Here is a 21,735-nt window from a genome sequence, read left to right on the forward strand (position 1 = left end):
TTCTTAAAAAAGAGATTCTAATACTGTTTACTGTAAATGTAGTTAACCTAACTATCCTCAGAGCAGTTGAGTTCTCTTTGTGTTGTGGAGGGAATGAAAAAAGCAAGAGTCCTTAGGTGTTCCTTCTGTCCGCATTTCATTTCTTAGAAGTTTAACAGCTGCTGTTCTGTGGAGCTTTTGGGTCATGGTGGGTTATAAGAGGAGGAGAAGCAGGGTAAAAATCCTCTTCTGGGCTGCTGCAGCACACTGGCAAGAAACAGCCGGCTCCTTACACGAAGCTGTCCGTACTGTGTCTATTTGAATTGCAGATGAACTGTGGTCTTGATAGTTTCATAAGAATGTTACTTTACAGCCTCCATGCTAGCGTGGTGTAGGAAGCAGCGTAATCATTTTCTGCCTGATGTGGAGCTGCAGTTACCTGACTGGAGCTGAGTTTGCCTAGAACCTGCTCTGGCATCAGTGCTCTCTGTTCTGAGACCTGGAGTAGTGGCAAATTCAGTGCAGAAATTGTCCTGGTGGTTTCTGCATAGCCCTCTGCAGGCAGTCTCACTGGCTTTGTTAGCTCTGCTCTGAGCTGGATTCCCTATAAGACTATTCCCACAATATTAATTTCCTAGCGCTCAGGCTCAGGAAAGCTTTTTAGATTTGGGATCGTCATGGCTACTCTTGAGCTGAAATTACTCAGTTCTGTCCAGAGGGAAATTTAAAAGTTCTTCCCAAATGGCAGGGTGTGTTGTGCAGGGTTATTGATCTGTAAATAGTTTCTGTTACCGATTTGTAATCTAATGGAGTGAAAAATAGAAAACTTCAGTCTGTTTTAATGTGTTTACAGTGGGGTTGGAGGAGGAGATTTTTTGCTTTGTTCCTGGACTTAGAAAGAACCCTACTCAAATGAATTCACATCTGGTTGGCTGATTTTCTTCATGGAGAAACTCCAAATTCGTTGTGAAGATTAGTGTAAGCGTTTATGGGTTTTCAGGATTTTGAATGGAATTTGAAGTATTGTGTTTTCAAGCAGTGGACAAATCAGTTTTCTCATAGGCATTTGTTCATGTTCTAATTCTGGCATTTCTTTGTCTGCATTCTAATTTTAAAATATGTTTTATACTTCATGTTGTGTCTTGGGATTTCATAATGTGCTCACTCATACTGCAGAGATGCACACAGATTCATTGAAGTGTCTCATGACAAAAAGTTCTCATCTAAAAAAGAGTTGCCAAGTTAGATGGAATCAATTGATTTATCAAAATAAGCTGCTTATTAATGAGAGTGGAATTTGCAAATCATAAAACATTGATAAGTGAATTAATGTGTGTGATTTGTTTAAGAATGAACAAATACATTATCTTACTGTTGCTTTATTTTCTTCACAATAATGGTTAACAAATGTATTTGTATCTGAAAGAGGTCTCATGAGCAAGATAAAGCAAAAATGGTTTGCCTATAAAAAGTGCTTGCCGGCTAAAAATATCTTTTCTCTCAAACTTTATGAATCCCCTCTTTTGTCTTTAAATTCATAAATTGCAAATTGTATAGCTTTTCTGTGTAAATTGCTCTGGGTTTTTGAATGTCCAGCATTGCAAAACTTGGGAGTTTTCCACAATTTTGGCATTATGTTATTGACTCATTTCTAGCATGTGTCTCTGTCTTAATTCATACATACTTCTTATAGGTGAACTGTATTCCGTAAGAAACTGGTGTCTTCCACTAACATCTTCTTGATCATCTTTATTTGAAAAAGGAATATTTTTTGATGTTTAGAATTAATTCAAACTAATGACTAGCTTAGATTTCCCTGTGCTTCATATTTTGGGTATCTGTTCTTTCTAAAGTGTAAGAATTTACATAAATTGATGTCATATCTGTGCAACTGTCTGCTTATACAATAGCCAAAAGTTGTATTTAAACCTTTGTGCAATGTCACATAGGCAGAACAGTGTGTATGCATTATTTTATATTAAAAAAAACAGTCTTTTGAGACTCTTGGGCTGATAAAAATACCACAAGTATCTTTACTGTATGTATGTATGTATGAAAAAAAGAAATAGTTGTATGTTAAGTAATTATGTAGGCTAAGTGCATGTAACAGTGGGATACAGTTATTATTAAAATACTTAGTTCCTCATTTTGATAATTGTAATGCAAATGATAGCCGCATAAAACGAGGATGTGGTCATATTTGAGACCTGAATTGGTCGTTTGAAGACATGTTGTTTATTTTGGCTAAAGAAGAAGTTAAAACTTAAGATGGGAGTTAATGTTCTGAAGAGTCTTAATCAACATTTTGTTTTTTGGAGTTTTTTTTTTCCAAACTTCAACATCTTTGTTTTCAGCAGAAACTTGAAAATTGTCAACAGCTTGTTGCAAAACATCTGTGCACCAGGAATGTAAAGACCAAGTTCAAGAAAAACTTTTGCTTGCAGTTCCAAGTATTTTCAGGAGTAAGACTTGAAGAGATTTAATTACTATAAGATTTCTGGGCTTTCTCCTGAGTCTTTCATACATGTTATGCAAAGTCACTGCAGGGGAGCATTTCTCTAAAATTCTGTGTTCTTTGGATAGCCACATCAAAACAGAAAAACCCTCCTGACATGTTTGTTACAGTATGTTAACTTAAAGACAGAACTGCCCAAAACAGTCATTCCATGGATTGTCTTTCTAATTTCATTTTATTTCCCACCCAGTATTGGAAAAGAGGAATGTTTTAGACTCTTAATTGATTCAAAGAGGATACCAATAGAACGATGCTGTTCTGGGTTGATGACAGAGTCCACATGATACAAATTTTCTCTCTAGTGCTGGTTTGGTCTCTTATTAAAGTATTACCATCATTGAGTTGTCACAATTTATAAAATGAATTTAAAAATATCTTTTAGCGCTCTTATTTTCATTCTGCCTGGAAACTCAAGCAGGCCTCAACACCAATATATTTTGGTCATGTTTCAGTGTTTTTTTTTTCCCCTCACAATTCTATGGCTATGTGAAGTCTTTAATCAAAAGAGTGTTGAGAACCTATTTTCATTATATTACCATACGAACAGGGGTTCTAAGCATAACCCATGCTATAACCTTGTTCTAGAAATGGTTGTCATCACTTCGACCTGCAGTCCTGTCTTAAGTTTTTTTAAGGTCTGTATTAGGCAGTCTAACTATTTATTATTGAAATAAATTTTGATTTAAAACTTGGCCTGCAGTAGCAAGTACATTAGAGGTAATGAGGAACAGAGTAAGATCAATCGTGGTCCTAGTTAAATTTAGATTGCCGTCTCATACTGCAGGCTCTGATATGTTCAAGGCCATTGGGGAAGGGTCTAAAGCTACTTTCTTCAGTGTAAATAGCTGGATCCTTGACACAGGGACAGTTCCTTAGAGCAGCTGTATTTAGGACTCTCATCAGGCCATCATGTTGTACTAAGCTTTAACAGTTTTAAGTCTGCAACAACTTTGGTTGCCAAACTTTAAATATCTATGATCCAAATCTTTCAGTCTGCTAATATTGCTGAGTTTCCTGCCAAACTAAAATGTTCTCAAAAGCATGCATGCTCAGCACTTCTGAAAATCAGGCCCTGTGAACTTGGTGTCCAGTCATAGCAATTAGGGAATACTTGTAAGAAGTGGCTTTTCAACAGTGTGGTCATTTATCTGTTTGCTTTCATGGCAGTCTTAGCTTCCTAGCCTTAGCTGTAGCCAGTGTCAGCGTAGACTGCATGTGGAGTGTGTCCTCCAGTGGTCTGAGGGGCAAGTTAGCACTCTTCCGCCAGAGCACAGTTGTCTGAAATCCATGTGAACTGTAATGTAGCAAGTTCACCTGCGTATAGGAAGCTCTTCATGCGTTACACTATTGTAGTGTTTTCTGTCCAGCTGATCTCCCTACTTTTAACAGATGATGTGTGCTGCTTTTCTCTGCTCCTTCACTACTCTGAAGCTCCTTGTGCTCATTTATAGGTGACGCTATTACAGGAGGTGAATTTGCTATAATCAACTTGATTTGCTCTGCAGGAAAGAATTTTGAAGTCATTTTTATAGTCCATCTTAAGTTGTTTGTTTCTATAAAATGTTTCAAGGAAACTCATAAGCGGGTGGCTGCAGTCAGTTTTTCAGGAAGATCAGTGGTTTCCCACTCCCAGCTTCCTCTGAGATGCAGGAAGTAGCAGCACGTTTATACACTGCTTTCTGGAGCTTGGAATACAGTTTCCAAGTCAGTATGGAAATATTGTTAGATTTGAAATAATTGTCTAGTCTTTGGRCAGCTTTCTGATGTGCTGAAAGAGGCACACTAAATAGTTGAGCATCATCTTGTCTCCTTAAACATGTTTTGAATAGTTTTGAAGTAAAAAAAAAAAAAAAAATTGACATTTTATGATTCTGAAATGACTTTAGAAAAGTGTGAGGCTAACAATACATTAAAGCAGTTGAAAAAAATTTTTGTTGCATTTAAGTACTGTAATAGGTCCACAATACTTCCATGCAAAGGTGATTAATAAAAATATTATATAAGGTGAAAATATTATGGTGCACCTTTTGTTTTTATATTATTCCTTCAAAATTTTATTTGAAGATTTATAGCTTCTTAATGCTAACAATACTGGCATTGAAGCACAGAAAGTGCCTCATTAAATACACTTTTCGCTCATGTAATGCATCTGGTAATTACACAGATGTTAGCAAGCCGTGCATTTTATAGAAACAAAAGGGTATGATCCAGCCTTTGTTTTTGTAGGATTTATTTTTCTTCTAGCAACTTGTAATGCAAAATGTTGAGTTGCAAGCTATCATTTATGGATGGTCATTTATTTATTTAAAGTGTATATAACTCAAAGTATCGAACCATGCGATTTTATAAATAATTTTCCTTCTCTTCATGTAGTGTACAGGAAGTGCAGGTGCAAATTTAGAAACTCGTAYCAATATCAGTCAGTATATAGATTCCCAACTTTTTTGTATCATTGCTATTTAAATCTTTTGAACACCGAAGTCCAAAGTAATTTTTGTGATTTACAATTCTTTTACTAAAATTAGAAGCAAGACACTGTTCTTGATTTTTGTTTTTATGTTGTACATGTCACTTCACCCTGCAAGCACAACTTAATTTGCTGCATAAGCTGTTTTTGTGGCTGTTGAGCAGCTGAAAACAAGAGAAAAGAGATAGAATAATACCAAGTATGGGAAGCAAGTATACATAGATTACTGAAAGATGAAAAATAAACTTAATTTTAATCAAAACCATATTTTGTGGCTAAAACACTATTAAACATTATTGTATCCATAATTTGCATTAAATTATGCAGAAATATATCCATCCTGGTTTGTCTAAAGAACAACTGTTTTTTTCATCTATACTGTAAAACATGGTCCGCTGGCATTGCACTGGTGTCTGTGCGTACACCTGCTGAAGTATGTCACATTCTCAGTGTCGGGGGGTTCATCTGTTATTTTGTCATTTCTTTGCTACTCACTAAATCAGTGAAATATGAAAAAGCCTTCAACAACAGAAATTAATGTCTTGCTAAAGAAGATGCTGAGTTATTTAATCCAATAATGTTAATCAAGTGTTCTTAAAAATATAAAAGTATTTAGGCTTTTAATTAAGCACAAATACACCTAAATGAACCTTACTAAATAAATATTCCCATAGAAGTGGAAGAATGCTTGGATGATTTGCGTCATATCATTCCAGAAATCATAACTGTTTGGATTATCCTTAGASGGTGTAGTCAATGCTTCAGGCAGGAGGCCAGCAGATAGGATATTGCTCTGCTGGTTTTATGAAGACTGACATGCAGAAGTGGTGGATGCTTGTCAGTGGAATGGTTCAGTTCCATCAGTTTAAAATTGAACGCAATTTTTTCATTAATGTTGTCTGTAGGAAAATCATAGTCTTGTAATCTAGAATCTGCAGTAATTCATTTCTTCTGTATTGCTGTGATTTCATGATTAGGAAAAAGGTCATAGACTACTTTGTTTCTGAGGCAAGGCCTGAGATTTTCTTTCCAGCTCGCCACTTTCATTTTTCCAGTAAGTGTGAATTCACCTAGGAATTGTTCATCTCTCAGACTCTTTGGAATAGGATACTTAGTGTATGCAAGGAAACATCAAATAAAATTCAGGATGATACAGGGAAGAACTGATGATTCTCTCGGGAATGAGTCATGGCTACAATATTGCTGTCTCTTGTGGTTTGAGGGGGAGTATTTTTGGATTGGGCAGCTTTTGGTGAGACATAAAATCAAGGTCTTCCCACTATGAGTATTGGTGATCTCTCCATGCAAATGTAGGAGTGTTATCCACTTTTTTTTTTCCTTTAAAATTCTGAGTAATGGCATTCTGCCTGCATTTCTCCAGCAGCTTTCTTGTGATAAAGTGCATTGTGTCTAGCTTTAAAATAATTTTGACATTTTCTGGATGAAAAAAGAATGTCAAATTTTATAAAGGGAGTGTTGCCAGTCATGAATGGAACACTCCCAAATTATTTATGATCAAAATGAGCACTGTTGAAAGTCGAGCTCAATTGGATTGCAGAAGGTAGTGAAATAGGAGAGTTCTTCAGCTGCGTAAATGGATACAAAAAGAAACAGCAGAACTCTTACATTGCGAAGTTTGCGTTAAGGACAGAGATCTTTGTACAGTCCCAAATGAAACTGTTTGAACCTGCTCTCAGTAATTACAGTGATAAATGTGGGTTCAAGGGCAAGAAAACTAATGAGAAAAAAGGAGGGAAGTAGCGTTGAATCTAGTCCCTTGCTATGAACAGCTGGAGATTTGGTTTTAAGATTTCTTGCACTACTATTTGTGAGAATTAGTTGAAGAATATGCTGAATGAATAAACTAGGGATTTAGAAGTAAATACTGTTATAAAAATTAGGGAAAACCATGACCAGAAGTCCTAATTTAACCAAAACACTTCACAGGACAGCTCAGAAATAAGAAGTTTTAAGGCACAGTTAGAGGCTTCCCGGTGTATACTGATTTTTGCAAAGTGTTGAAAGAATTGAATAGCTGAATCAAAAAGAATGTTACTGTTACGTGTGTGTTGAAATAAGAGAAATAGTAAAGGAAAGTAATGGGAAAAAAAGAACATGGGTAAGAGGTTATATAAGGGAAGCATAAATTCTTGGTCTACAGTTTTTAAAATCTTGACATCTATGTGGAAAAAGAGAGAACCCAAGAAGGAGTTGTACAAAGGGGCTCGTACTGTTGGAACAAGGAAAAGAAAATTGCATGGCAGATTTTTTTTAAAGCGGGTTAAATTTATCCTATTTTTTTCTTTAGGTATAGTGATCAAGGGATGTGGTATCTCAAGCCATGTATTCATCAATAGAATGTAAAAGAAAGATACTAATTAGAGCTTATATGGGAACCGGTGTAAGATAAAGGAAGACTTTAGAATTAGACGTAAGTGAGGACTGGGTCAAAAAGGTACAAGTCACTGGCTGACAGGAAGAGTAGGTGGTCAGTTATGGCAGTGAATTACATTTTCCTGGATTCTGGTGGGAAGACCAACTGAAATAGTCTTTGTGGATAATGATTCAAATTTTGGTCTGCCACTCAGACTGTACACGTATTTATGTATCCACTTCTTACTCTGAAGTGCTTGTATATCATTGTATATTGTTAATTTCTTTTGGCTTAACGATAATGAAATAAATGAGGGGTTTCTGTTGATCTTTTCCCCCTTCCCCTAGCGTGGTTATTATATCACTGGTTTTGGAACATAAAATGTCTGAATCAGTTAGTGAATTGAGGGCACGGGGACGTCAGTTCTATTACTGGCATACGTAGGGGGCTGTTTGACAGCTTCCATTCTCTTTTAGATTCTTAAAAAAAAAAAAAAAAGTATTGTCTTTACAGATGGACATTTGAAGGCAATTTCTGTGACTTGGAGATACTGTTTAACTTGTGGTTTCCAAATGAAGAACACTAGTCAGTGAGTGCTCTCATAACCTGTGGTTTCAGATAACGTTACAGAGATGCTGGCAGAACTGTTCTTTCCATTCTGTCTGCTTGATTTTGACCTGGATGTTGTGGTGTATTTTCCTTTGCCGTATCTGCTGCTCATTTGCTTAAGTCACTTCTCTCTTTCATTCACTTTTTTTTTTTTTTTTAATACGGACATGGAGGAGTGCTAGTGCAAAGTGTTCCTAGTATGTGTCAGTTGTTCCATGGTAGTGCAAATTAAAATTTTCAGGTTTTAGCTGTAAGAGATTCAGTTATGAGAGTTTGTAATTTTGATTTGTTAGTAGATTGAGGTAGTTGCTTGGGCAAGGGCACAAACTTTTATGTCATCCTATCTATGTTTATTTTAATGGATCTCTTTCTGAATTTGCGGAGGAACAGAAAGTTAAAGTTTTAAAAATCATTTCCTAGTAACAATTCAATGTATTTGTGTAGGTTTTTTTTTTTTTTTTTAGAATTTTCTAATGCAGTGACTTACTACACAGCTTTTAAATTATATCAGAAGTAAATGTGCTTTATTTGCATAATAATAACATTTAGATGAGCCCCTGTCTTGGAATAACAGCAAGTTATGTCCCTTGCTACACTTCTAGGAGAGCAAATATAAGACAAACCCCTCCTGGAACTTGGAGTTCTCCTGTTATGTGTCACAATTTGTGTGACTAAAGGAAGAAAGAAGAAATTATTTGGCATGAATTCAGTCTGTAGTCGTAATTGTATCTTAAAGAGATTGAATAGCCAAAAATAGGTAGGCAGAGATAACTGCCAATCACTGATAAGACTTAATGTATGACAAAATCTTTCTTTTGAAAAAGAGCATAGTTTTTATGAAGCTGTTTTTTTTAATCAAGAAAGGTCATTACAGTTATGTTGAGCTCCTCGGTAAGAAATGTTCACTGTGGAAACTCCAGTAGCATGTGGTCTTTGATGAGGTAGCTCACTCTTCTTCCTAGCTTCACAGGGGCTTTAGCTCTGGTGAATCAGTTCACATTTATCAGTTGCTCTGCAGAGACTTTTTTGCATTTATCATTGTTGGATTGAAATAGCTCTGAATAAGAGTTAGTATTACTTTCGATTTACTGGAGTGAGTCTCTGTACACCACAAGTAATAATCATTTGTTGATGCAAAGTGATTAGCAGAAACTTCTTTATACAGGAATCTAAGATAATTCTTGAATATTGCATCACTGTAAATGGAAAAAATAAGTTGTTTGGATGCCAGTTAATTATTAAAAAACATTAAGTCAGTATAAAAATACTCGTGTCAACTGGTTGGCATTTTCAGTATAGATATATTACAGCTTTTTGTTATTTCAGTCTGGACCATCTCTGGAAATATAAGCTTCAGTCTTTCAAACCAGCAGTGTCAGCATGAGTTTCTTAACAATAATAATTAGAGTCAGTTCTTGTTCAATATATTTATTTCCTATCCTTAGGCCAGATTTTGCAGAAGATGAAATTAATTAGAACATTTGACTTTCAGGCTGACACTCGTGTATTCAAGATTTGAGCTAAATTAAAAAGAAATTAGAACATACCTCTGCCTTTACATGGAGAGTTTTCTTTTGTTCTAGGTGAAATCTAGTTTATCTAATACAGTACCATAATTTTCTGACTACTTGTAAAAATAACAGAAACATGTAGGTCTGCGTTTATGCTTTACCTCTACCCAGCCAGTGTTTTCGTGTTGCTGAGGTTTAAGTATGTGCTTTTCAGAATTGGCCTTTTAAAGAAATTTATGATAATTATGAAAAAATTAAAGCACAGAGCTTGACAAAATAAAAATATTAAAGCTAAGATGGCAGCTATAAATATTGTAAGTAGGGACTGGCAAGCTAATACAGGAAGACTCACCTAAAGGGAACTGAGAGCTTTGGAGATGCCTGAAGAAGACTAGTGAGAAAAGGGATAAGAACGTAGGAATAATAAAACAGCATGATGTGAAAAGGTAAGGGAGAGAAAAAGAAGGGATGTGGGGATGTCATCACTGTATGCTAGGGTACATAGGCTATATATTATAGGGTAAGAAGAGGATTATGATGAAGATGTATGAGGGGTGATACTGTTTACTGTAAAACAAACAAACAAAAAACCCCTCTGTCCATTGATTTCTATTTTGGTACAAATAAAATGTGTACGCAACTGAAAAATCAGTCTGGCACTCATACATGAAATCATCTGTATGGGCCAAAACCTTGCAGGTATTGATACTACTTGTTACACAAAACTTAAGAAAAATAAATTGTTAAGTTGCATAATGTTGACTAGCAAATATGGAAATAGCAGCAAATTCCTTTAAAGTTTCTGAAGGCTCTTGCAACCCCCAAATACTCTGAAAAACTGCTTTTCTTTTGTGCTGTTGTAGGTTGAGTTCAGAACAGTATTGCTAGCTTTTCAAATGTCATGGGTCAACACATGTTTCCTGGTATGCAACTGCTGAAAGTATTTTTGTTGTTGTTGTTGTTGTTGTTGTTTTTTTGTTCTGCCCTTTTTAATATAACCCATACAAACATTGTCAAAGCTCATATATTATTCTTCTAATGTTTGTCCAGTACTGCATAGTTATTTTCAAATTTTCACTTAATTTGTTTGGAGTTTACAGCAAATATTTTTCATATTATTTTTCTTTAGTATGATCTGTTTCATATTTTGAAGTCTTAAGAATCTAGGAAACATTGATGCATCAGGAAATACTGCATGCAGCAGGGCATTTCTGCTCATCTTGTATCATTTCTCCTGAGACAAAATGATGAATATATTAATATATTTGTAGGCAGCTTTGCAGTCCTTGCTGCTCAGACAAGACCATCATGTCTGAGTTGTGGCAAAGTAGCGCTTGACATCTTCTGCTTTTATGACATAGTCGTCATCTTGCCTGCATAGATTGTGTGTCTTCCAGTAGCGTTTTATAACCTTCCTCCTGACATATTTTATCTTAGATTTATTGTGAGCGTATAGCTAAGCTGTTTGTTATTATCTCCCTATGGAAACGTTACCTGCCATTTTCTGTTGTCTGGCGCAGGGGTTTCAAACTTTCACTGGTAGGGGACCATACCTACTGCAGTTCAGACTTTGTGTTACAGTCTGCTTTCAAACTTGACCATGGCAACAGTGGTTTCCTTGGCTGTGAGTAACTTCGAACAGTTTCACAGTCTTCTAGAGATGACTTTTGCTAATATAAAAATATTTTACTCTAGATAAGTGTTTTTTTATTAAAAAAAAAAAAAAACTGCTTCATTTTTAACTGAAGCATTATATAATTTATTCTTACTAATTGAACAAACCCAGAACTTTTCAGGTGATTTTTATATTGCTTGTATCATGAAAGAATAAGTAGTCATTCTTTCAAAGGAACGTGCTGTCCTTTTGTAGAGCTGGATTGCACAAGTGATGTCCGAGTCAAAAGTGTGTTTTTTTTGTTTTGTTTTTTTAAACTCTCTATTTTTCCTGCAGATGGCTTCCTCTTGGGTATAATTTGGAATAAAATTCAGTACTGTTAAGTGTTTTGGCTCTTTATTTTATTCAAAGTATGTAAGACATTACAGATGCCTTGAAATATTTCTACTTCCTCTGTATACTTATGGGACAATAGGAGGGAACCCCCTATGGTTGACCAGTGTTTCTATTTTTATATATAGCAGTACCACTAACATTTGATTAATTTTGAAAAAGAAACATAGTAGTTATTTAATGTTTAAATAAGAATGTGATCCTTAAAATTTAATTTTCCATTTATCCATTCCTATTACTCAATAGCTGCTTCTATTGTTTAATAGTTCTTTGATGATAATATATATAAAAAAATACATTTTCCATCTCTTGTCCACTATACATGAAAAAGATGTGGTTTCTATTTCTAATCCACATATTTTATAATGTGATCTAAAATTATGATGTTCAATTTGAAAGAATGATAAGGGCAGCCTAGGTGTCTTTGGATAGAAGAGACTGGTATTACCCCATCAGTAAAGAAGTAAGAGATGGCCTTCTCTGGGCATGCTGTCACTGCAGAAGATTCTTGCATGCTATAGAAATGTGCAAATGTATGTCTGGGGAATATTTTTTCTGTRTGTGTTACCTGTCTTGGGACATGGAGGGAAATGTGTATTTTCTCTGAAGAGCAAACATCTTAAATTCTTCAGTTTTCTTATTAATGCAGTGTTTTAGTTCTTTAAAATGCTGGCAATATTTTCCAAGTACCAAATATGGCCAGTTATTTTGTACTGAATTATCTAAATATGATAGAATTACTTAATTCCACTAACCCACTTGAAAAATATTTATGCCTTCATAGTCATTCCTACTTACTACTTTCCAAGAACCACAATTTTACAGTATGAAGTGATATAACATTTTCAGTCATTAAAAAATAAATTTTACTTTCTTTTTAAAGTATGCCAGTTTTTTTGTTTTTAATCCCTTCCCCTCCCCCCCCCACCTTCCTGGCCTCACAGAGAAGAGTACAGGTCATACATCAATTTATATAGTGTGACCAGAGTCTATGCACCACTGATGCCTAACACAGTGTCCAGCTCTTCTAGTTACACCATATAGTTCCAGTTGTGTACAAACTGGTAGTGTTTTTGAGATAAGGATGAGACCAGAGCATCTACCAGGCTTAAGGGTGTTGCCTGCCTTGCTAAAATGCCTTATGCTACAAAGGAAAACAATCACACAAAAACAAATCCCTCAATTCTTACTAATTTGATTTGGGAGAAAATTCCTTCTCGAGCCTTGATCTGGCCACATGACCAGATCTTAATCTGCGTATARCTACTCTAGAAAGTACTTCTCAACTCTCTCTGGAATAAGCTAAAAAAGCTGAGGATTTTAAACCTCTCATTACAAAGCTTGTTTTCCAGTCCCAGTTTTATCTTTTGGTCTTATTTGGAAAACTCTCTTGTTCTGCATTCTCTACACTGTGTTCAAAAAGTGAATTTCTTAGTAGTCTGGTGGCTTCCTGGTACTGGCGCATGGGAAGGGATGCGGATGGGTAGCTGGGAGGAGGGGAGTAACCCGTAATGCTTCGTTGAGGTGGGGCTTTCTACAACTGTCCATCATGTAAGTAATAGCTTAAATTTAAAAAAGCAGGAAAGCATTACCTTCCATTTAATTTTATTAAAATGCCTGGTTTTAAACTGTGATTATTTTTATCATGTGTTTCCCATAAGTTTAATAATAATTTATGCTCACAATCTGATGCTATTAATTTTTGAGTCACTGGTGGTCTTTACCAGTAAACACTCTATATGATTGTTGAGTGCTTATAGAAGTACCACGTAGTGTTTGACCAAGAACTGATCTCTGAAAAATCTCAGTAGAAATGGCTTCATTTATGAAAGTCTCTGCTAACAGTTGTCTTTACAATTTGTCAGAAAGCTGGCCTTTTAGTTCATAGAAGGTGTGCTGTGCTAATTTTATCCAGTGTACTTTTTAAATTTTGATTGTCACATGGCATCAAATCAAATATCCTAATGAAGTCCAAGTATGGTTGTGGTTGTGTTTATTAGCCGGGCTGTAATCCTGTCAAAAATAAAAGTTTTTAATGGCCTATCGGCTAAAGGATAAAAAAGAATAATGGCTGCAGTCTCCAATCTCCTGAAATTTCCCCTTTTCAAAGACTTACAGAATATTAACTTCAGTGGAGAAGGAGCTCATTAACTCTTTTCGCCTGCATGCAAGCTACTTGAGCCAATCTGTGTGAAAATGTTTAATTTTATCAGATCATCTCACATTCTCCTTTTAGATTTTTTTTTTTTAATTCCAGCAACATCTTATGGCGTTAAGAATACTCCCATTTTACAGAAGTACAGTTTTAAATAGAATTTTAATGTTTTATTTTACTCTGTTTTAATCATTAGTATGGTGGCAGAATAGAGAACATACAAACTGCAGTCTCCTGGAGTTTATGCAGAACTCAGATTTAAGATGTCTTCCAGAGATGGAGTGCATTGGAGAAGTGCCAAAAGGGAGAAAAAGAGAGTACCAGGATTAGATAGGAACTTACAAGCACAAACTTTCTCAATGCCAAACGTCACTGAAGTATTATTTTGACAGAGATTTTGGAAACTCTTACTACCTTTCTAGTTTAGGAGCTGCTAAATTGTGCAAACCTTCTTAGTGGAAATGCGGTCTGTTTCATCAAAATAGCTGTTTTGCTGGCAAGCCAGTAATGCATAGGAAAGAATCTACACTGGCACAAAGGCTTTTTGTTTATACTAGAGCTTTTGCTGGACTAACTCTCATACGGGTATTTCTTTTACCACACTCATAAAAGACATGCCCGTAATGTAGTACAGTGCCAGTGCTCATTGGTTATAGTAGAGAACTGGGTTTTGTGGGAACAGAGGGCAAGTATGTCTCATACTGTTGATTCCATTTTTCTGCACAGGAAACTGGAACTCAATGGAAAGCACCAAACTTTTCAGCTGTCTTTTCATGCTACTTTCAGCTGTCTTTTCATGCTACTGTGTGTGGTAATTTATTTTACTTTATTCTTGGTGAGACCACTAACAGGAAATACATTTGATATTTTTCTTAATTAATGCTGTGTGGAAAAATAAAATTCAGGAGTATCCAGTATAGAGAATTCGGTTGTTATAACAGGATACATTCATATTGCAATCTGGTCATTCTTTTTTTTAATTCATTTCAGGTCCTAGTCCAGGCTTTCAGTTCCATTCAAAGTTGTTTCTTTGTGAGATTTTTAGCCGCATTTTCCTCTGTTTATGTATTTTCTCCTCTGTTTCTTTGTGGAACCTCACAGAAGCAAAAAGGGAAATTGATTGTGACCCTAAATGGGAAACAGTAACATCAAGCATATAAGATATGTTGTTAAATTCCCCAAATATACAGACTGAAAAAATGGGGAAGAATATACCTCTTTTTCTGTAATTTCCTTCAGTTATTTTTAGTTTAGGGGTAACTGGTGCTAATGTTAAGTGTTCAGGCACTAGCAGTTGTTATGTTCTTTAGCTGAATAAAGTTTCTGGTGCAGTGAACTGTTCTAGTTATCCCTGCCACTTGCTTCTCCCATCCGTTGGCAAGAGCAGTGCAGTGGCTGGTGAGAGCGGTAGATGGGAGTGCATGTCTGGTAGGATATGGTCCTGGATGCTCTCTCTTTTCAGGCCTTCTCCCATGTAAATGACTGGATGTGCTTAGGCCGTGCTGGAAGTGCTTATGCCATGCCAGTTGACTGCCTGCCCTTTAAAGCTTCCCTGGGCTTTACAAAAGCACTTTTGCTGTGCTGGTTGTCCCTCCCCCTCCTTCCCTTCATTTCAGCTTATTAGCTGCTTTCAGTGAGTTCTGTGGTGCTCCCGTTCTTTCCGGTGTTGGTGTTGGGAAGGATGTGCTCTCCTTGGGGTCAGTGTTGTCCAATTCCAGATCTTGGAGGCACACCTAGGTTAACAGTATTAGGATTTGAAAATAGAAGAATAGGGAAGGTAACACAGATTAGTGTCTTTTAACTTATGTCTGGTGTCTAAAACAAATAGAAGAGGTAATGATAATTCACTGAGATAGATGGCACCGCAACTTTGCGGGCATTATTTCTAAAGAAAAGCTAGACCTGAAGGCTTAGATACTGTCTCAATAAATGTGGTTAATTCTCAGTCCATGGAGAGGAGGGTTGAAGCAAGAAAAGATTCAAAAGTGAGCCGAATCCTGGGTAGGTTGAGTATGGTCTACCCCAAAACTTGGGGGTGTTTGGTGGGAGCTTTGGAACAGTCTCTCTGAAAACCTGATCTGGAAGCATGTATCCCTTCCTGTTATTAAAGACTCTAACTTGCAGTCTGCTGCCTATATTGATCTGGTTTCCTGTCATTCATTCTGCTGCTCCTCCAGGACATTTTTTGGACCTGAAAGGAAACTAGTTTTGTAAAGTTGCATTAAGAAGATAAATATTTCAAAAGGAAATTGATAATTGTTTTGTTTGCACTGAGTGTATTTTGTTCAGGGTTTTTATGCATTATATTATGCATTTCATGATTTGTTTTAGGCGCATATGTTCTAGTCTAACTTGTACTGTTCCTCTGTGTTTTAAGACCAAATTCTGACTTCTTAATTCACATGCATGTTTCAGGAGTTTGTGTTCTTCATTTTGTCATCTTGGAGCTGTTGGCATCTCTTTTAAATCTCTAAGTTTATTTTGCTTCAACAATCACAACCCTTTTTGTTGGTAGGCCTCTGTCAGTTCATATCCAAATCCCTTTTAGTATACCTGCCTATGTAAGTATACATACTTTCAGCACATGCTTTCACACGTGCACTAACCGATGCACATCCTGCCTCCTTCTCTCTGTAAGTGTTCACTCATTGAACCCTTTTCTGGTAGGAACATTCTAAGGAACTACAAGATCTTGAATGCAGAAGTCTTGCCATAAGTCTGCTGGCTATTTTTTAAAAATACTTAGGGAACAACAGAATGTATCTGCAAATTCATCATAGCGAATCATCACAGATATTCATCATAGTGAAGCCGGATATGATATTGACAGTGTGGTTTAATACCTGGTTGTGCAGGTCTAAGCTATAAAAATAAGATAATGAGGGACTTTGTGTATTATAACACTATTATATGTAACATTGATCAGTTGCTGCAGAGGAGTAATAAGGTATTACAATGTCAAATCAACTTTTATGACTATAAAGGTTTACTGTGTGCTAATTGTAATTGTTGAGTGATGTACATTAATTATCACACTGTATTTTTTAATTCAACCAAATGGATAGTTAGACATGGTATGCATATTTTGAAAGATAGTTTATATCATTTCTATGAAATAAGTTGGGAGGAAACACCAGACTCATTAGTGACTTATTTAAGTTTATGGCTGCTGTTGTAACATAATGCTAGTATTGTCAAAAGAAAAGGAGAGCAGCGGGGGAGGGAAAAGAGAGAGAAAAAAACCAAGTGCGTTGCACAAGATTCATGTTTCTTGCTTGACGGATACATTAAATATGTACAAAATACTCATTTATGTTTCTAAACTGAAGCTGTTTTCTTAGACTTAGCCTCCTCAGATGATTATCAATCTTATGAAGTGTATTGACAGTAGTCAGTAATAATGGACAAAAACAAGCGTTGTGTTAGAAGGTGGGGCAATGCCTTTTGGAGACCGTTCCTGCACCTCGTGGCTGAATAGGGGAAGAGGGACAAAGATGCTTCTTAATCTGTTTCACGCTGAAAATTAAAACACAAGCATTTCATATAAAGAATGAATTCCTTTGGTAATGATATCCTTTTCATTTTACTACTTTCACTGTTGCTTGAAAAATATTCTACATATCAAATATTTTGCACCCCTAGTTTCTTTTTTGCCCCTGAATAAAGTACAATTCACTGGCTAACTCACTATTCTTGTTTAGATTTAGATAATTTACCAAAGTCATGCCTCACTTGATTTTATTGCTGCATTGAAATGGCCTTCTGTATTTTCATGTTGAATATTTATTATTCAGTTTGCCCATTATTCTTCTGACTGACAATGCCATTGGCAGCACTAATTACTGACTAACAAGCTTTTCTTGGTAAGAGAAATTTTGAAATTGGGCTTTGTGTTAATAAATTTTAGTAGTAAGCCCTAAGAGTTTAAATTTAGGACAAACTAACTTTTTAACAAAGTTAAAAACGTATGTTTAAAAAAAACCTCTCTTGCTTGAAAATGTCTGCTACGGACACCTAACATATTTGTATTTGATTTGACGTATTGGTGTGAGTCTGTGAATTTCTGATTACTGTCCATGGTTTTCTCATTACCTTCGCCTGAGGTAACACAGAGTAAATTCTATTTATTTATTTATTTATTTCTATTTTTAAATTCCAGGTCTCAGATTTTTTTTTTTAATTGCCATACAGTTATCTTTATAGGCACTTGACTGGAAAGTAGAGGAGGAAGCATTGTTTAAAAAAAAAAAATCCTAAACGCCTCACCATTTGCACAAACACATTTATTTCACTTTCTTGCTGTAAACGTGATTAGAATAGAGAGATGCGAAAAGTTAATTTTGAGAAGAAAACCTCCTTCAGAATGTTGTAATTAATAATGTGAGATTTTTGAAAGAAATATATTGGTGTACAATAAAATTATTCTCCAGTTGCTGCATCTATAGTCAAGGTTGGTTTTGTTCAGAAATGGTCAGATTTTTTGAAAGATTTTTTGAATAAGCCACTGGGATGGAGATATTAAGTGTTCTAAAAGCAGAAAAAAGGAATGGGTTTCCTGTTGTGTGTAATTTGCTTTCTAATTCCATTCATAATAAAATATTATTATAGAAGACAAACTAGGAATATAATCTTCATAGAAATGCATTTTATTTTTTCAGAAATACAGCAGCATAACAGTTCACTGTGGAAGGTGTTTAAAATTGCAAAATGTTACGATGCAAAACAATGAACTTGAAACTGATATTTTTCATGTGCGTGCATAGATGCATATACATACTCTAGCGTGGGGAGGCCTTAACCCTTTTCTTCATGAAAACAGCAAGACTGCTTTATCTGTGTGATTTTGGAGGTTGAATTTTAATTCAGCTGTTCACAAAAAATATTTTAACTTTCCTTCTTTCATGGGGCTTTTGCTTCAGGGTTTATGTGACAAGCTTGAGTGTCTGATTATTGATGCTCACTTTAATCAGCAGGTCTAATTAGAGCGCGCCTTGTCTGTCCCATGTGCAGGATCAGTGACACTGAGAAATCTTTCAGCAATCTTTAGCCGTAGGAGGCCAAATGATGTGGTTGAGGATCTTTTCTCTGGAGGGAAGGCTTTTCTTTTTTTAGTGTTTTTTGACAAGTTTTTGTTTGACTGAGGAGGAGACTAGTGCATGGAGACATCCACAGTACATGGGGAAAGTTTGTCCCCAGGTAAGGGCAGGAAAGTTTATTCAGCTGTAACTCTTCTCTAAGAGCTGCATGTCACCTGTATTCACAAACAAACCTGCTAGCACTTCTACTTTACATTCCCTGAAGGATTTCAACCAGTTTCAGGTCTGAGAGCCAGGGGACAGGTAACATCCCAAAATATCAGCATGTGCTGCAAGTGAGTGAGTTTTCTCTCTTTAGTGAGGGGAGCAAGAAAAGTTCCTTGATCTCAAATGCATATTCACACTCCTTTCTGATCTCCTATAAAGTCTAGAATTAAGGAAGTAAATTAACGTGGGTTTCATACCCTGTTTTCTGACTTCAGAAGCCCCATCAGAACGTGATGAGGCGCAAGAGGTGAATAGTTGGTGTGCACACACCTTTGGGGGAGATGCTGCAGGTCACTGATGCCACGAGGTGACTATGGAAAGGCTCATCTTGGGGAACTCTGCATTTCTGCATTCCAGAGCGGAGAAAAGCCTTTGCATTTCTTTTATGATTAAAAGCTGTTTTTATTTTGAATGATAATTGTTTAGAGTTGGTCATCAGAACCTTCCACAACTGTGACTTGTGATATCTTGAAATTAGCTTTTACCCAGAAATAATTCAAAGCACTTTAAGTGCATTAGGATCATGTTAGACTGGGCTAAGGATAACTGTGCGGTTTATTAAATACAAGATGTTGAAAGGCAGGAAGACATTATAAAATTCAATATATATTTGTATTCTGTTTACATTCAGAGATATCCCTCAAGCTTCAACCATTTCCTCAGATTTACAGCTTCATAACATTGCTATTTTATTATAGCAGTGAGCATTGTAATTGTTTTGTTTTGTTTTAAGTGGAGGTATGCATCTGAAAGAGAAAAGTCCCTGAGCCAAAATTCCATACATAAGTGAATGGTGAAATGGTGAAATATTCAGCAGCTGGTGCTAGGTCATGCAAGTCCAGATGGAACAAAATTCCTTCACGTGGTGTCCAGAACATGATCTGTTATTTTCAAGGAGGTTTATAGAAGAGATGATGATACATGTTAAAAACAAAGCACTCTTTTAGTTGAACAGTAAAAAAACAAACAAAAAATCCCCCAGCCCTCTACAGAAGCAGACCTAATAAAATGAAACATTATGCCTAGAGTGGTCCCAGGGATAATCAAATGTTTGGTGAAAGAGTTAAAATAAAAAAGGAAGATGGATATCTGTATCAGAGATTTTAAATTCTAAAATCATTTTAGGATCTTTTAATTAAATTATTTTCAGTAGAACTCTGAAATGTTTTACATTTAGATAGCATTTGATTTTATCTGACAAGAAACAGTGCAGAAATATATTTTGAGAAAATACATAGTGTGAGAACATATTTTAAAGATGCTTACTTTTTCTGTAATGGTGTATCACAGGTAGTTTCCTGTTCTGCATAAGCTCTTCAAAAAATGCTTAGATGACCACAAAGAATGTATCACATTGCAGATTTTCTGAAGAAGCGTTTTTTCCCTCTAAAGTAGTGCCTAACCCAGTGGACCTCTGATGGAGGACTGACTGGATCACTGGTACAGAAAAAAATGCAAAGTGCAGACAGAGCAGTCTTTCAGGCCGTAGCGACACAGACCCCACTAGGATATTGCCTCCAATTCCTGTAATGGTCTTGGTTATGCTCGTGTTGCAAGCCCAGAGGTATATTACAAACATACAGTTCAGAGGTTATAACATACAGTTCAGTAAATTAGTAATTTCTGATCAACGGATATGGAGGGTTAATAATATAGTTCTGCCATGATCAGGATGCAAGTTATTAAAAATTTTCTGTAATAAAACATGAAACTTCTATGCTATATAAATACTGTTCAATATAATAATAATAAGCAGGCCTTCTTCCTACATCCTGATTCCTCCAATACTTGAATCAAAGTTGCTTTTTTTTTTTTAAACATCATCTTCAATTTTTCAAAGCGTGGACACGAAAGCTGTACACAGTATGTCAAGGGTACGTGCTGATGTATGCACAAGATTCTCTTCAATAGAGACAGAAAAGGCAAGGACTAGGAGCACAGCTGTGGCTGTGGGTAGGAAAGAAGAGCAAATTTATGAATCAGGCAAAGACTTTTGGCTTTTAAAATTAGAATAAACAAATGTCATTTTCCTTAAACATTCTAGAGTTTAAAGGAAAGCCTTGCGATGACCACACACAACATTTTTAAAGGTAGCAAATCCATCTACACTTTCAAGAAATGTGTTATGTGTCATTTTAAACCTGTCTAATCTCTTATTCTGAATATTTTCTTGGAAAGCATTTGTGAGAATAATTAATAGAAGGTTATTTGCTTCAGTGAACACCTACAGTCTCGAACAGTGCTTGAAATGTCATTTCAAAGCCTTGCATCTCTGTTGATCTCTCTTATGTAGCCTTTTAGCTCAACAGCTGGATGTTTGCACCAGACTTTAGAAAATAATCATCTGTAATGTGGCGTGGGTTTGAAGCACTCGCCACCTTAGAGGCTTATTTCTATAAATAGTGAGTTAGACAATCTGATTGTTTCTTGTTTTTAGCGTCTTTGATAGAAGCTATATTCTGGTTCCAAGAACTCTGGCAAATAAGTGAAACAATATGGGCGTGTGTTCATTTTTAACCTTCTGTTTATTTCTTGTTTACTGAAGAGGCACATGACCTTTGCGTTACGTTCATAGTGGTGATTTTGTCTGTTTCGGTATAGCATCTGGTTTGGTAAAGAAACCTTTTCTTGTTATTAGTAACTAGACTGATGGTAATCATACTGGATAGTAGCTTGTATTCATACTAATTTGAAAAGTTCTCAGTGTTGTTTTTGTTTCAAATATTGCACTAATATTTATTAATTTATTTTAAGGAAACCAAAAATAATTCAGTGTTTAAATTCTTGGAGGTATCCTCAACCTCTATATTTTCG

General features: G+C 35.8%; 1 protein-coding gene across 2 annotated transcripts in view; it reads left to right on the forward strand.

Annotated features, from left to right (window-relative positions):
- The window catches only part of SBF2 (SET binding factor 2), a 326,277-nt gene that overhangs the window by 136,623 nt on the left and 167,919 nt on the right, over positions 1-21,735 (forward strand). The gene's annotated exons all lie outside the window — the stretch shown is intronic.

The sequence above is a fragment of the Apteryx rowi genome, unplaced genomic scaffold, assembly GCF_003343035.1.
Source record: "Apteryx rowi isolate R43461 unplaced genomic scaffold, aptRow1 scaffold_107, whole genome shotgun sequence".
Classification (NCBI taxonomy): Eukaryota; Metazoa; Chordata; class Aves; order Apterygiformes; family Apterygidae; genus Apteryx; species Apteryx rowi.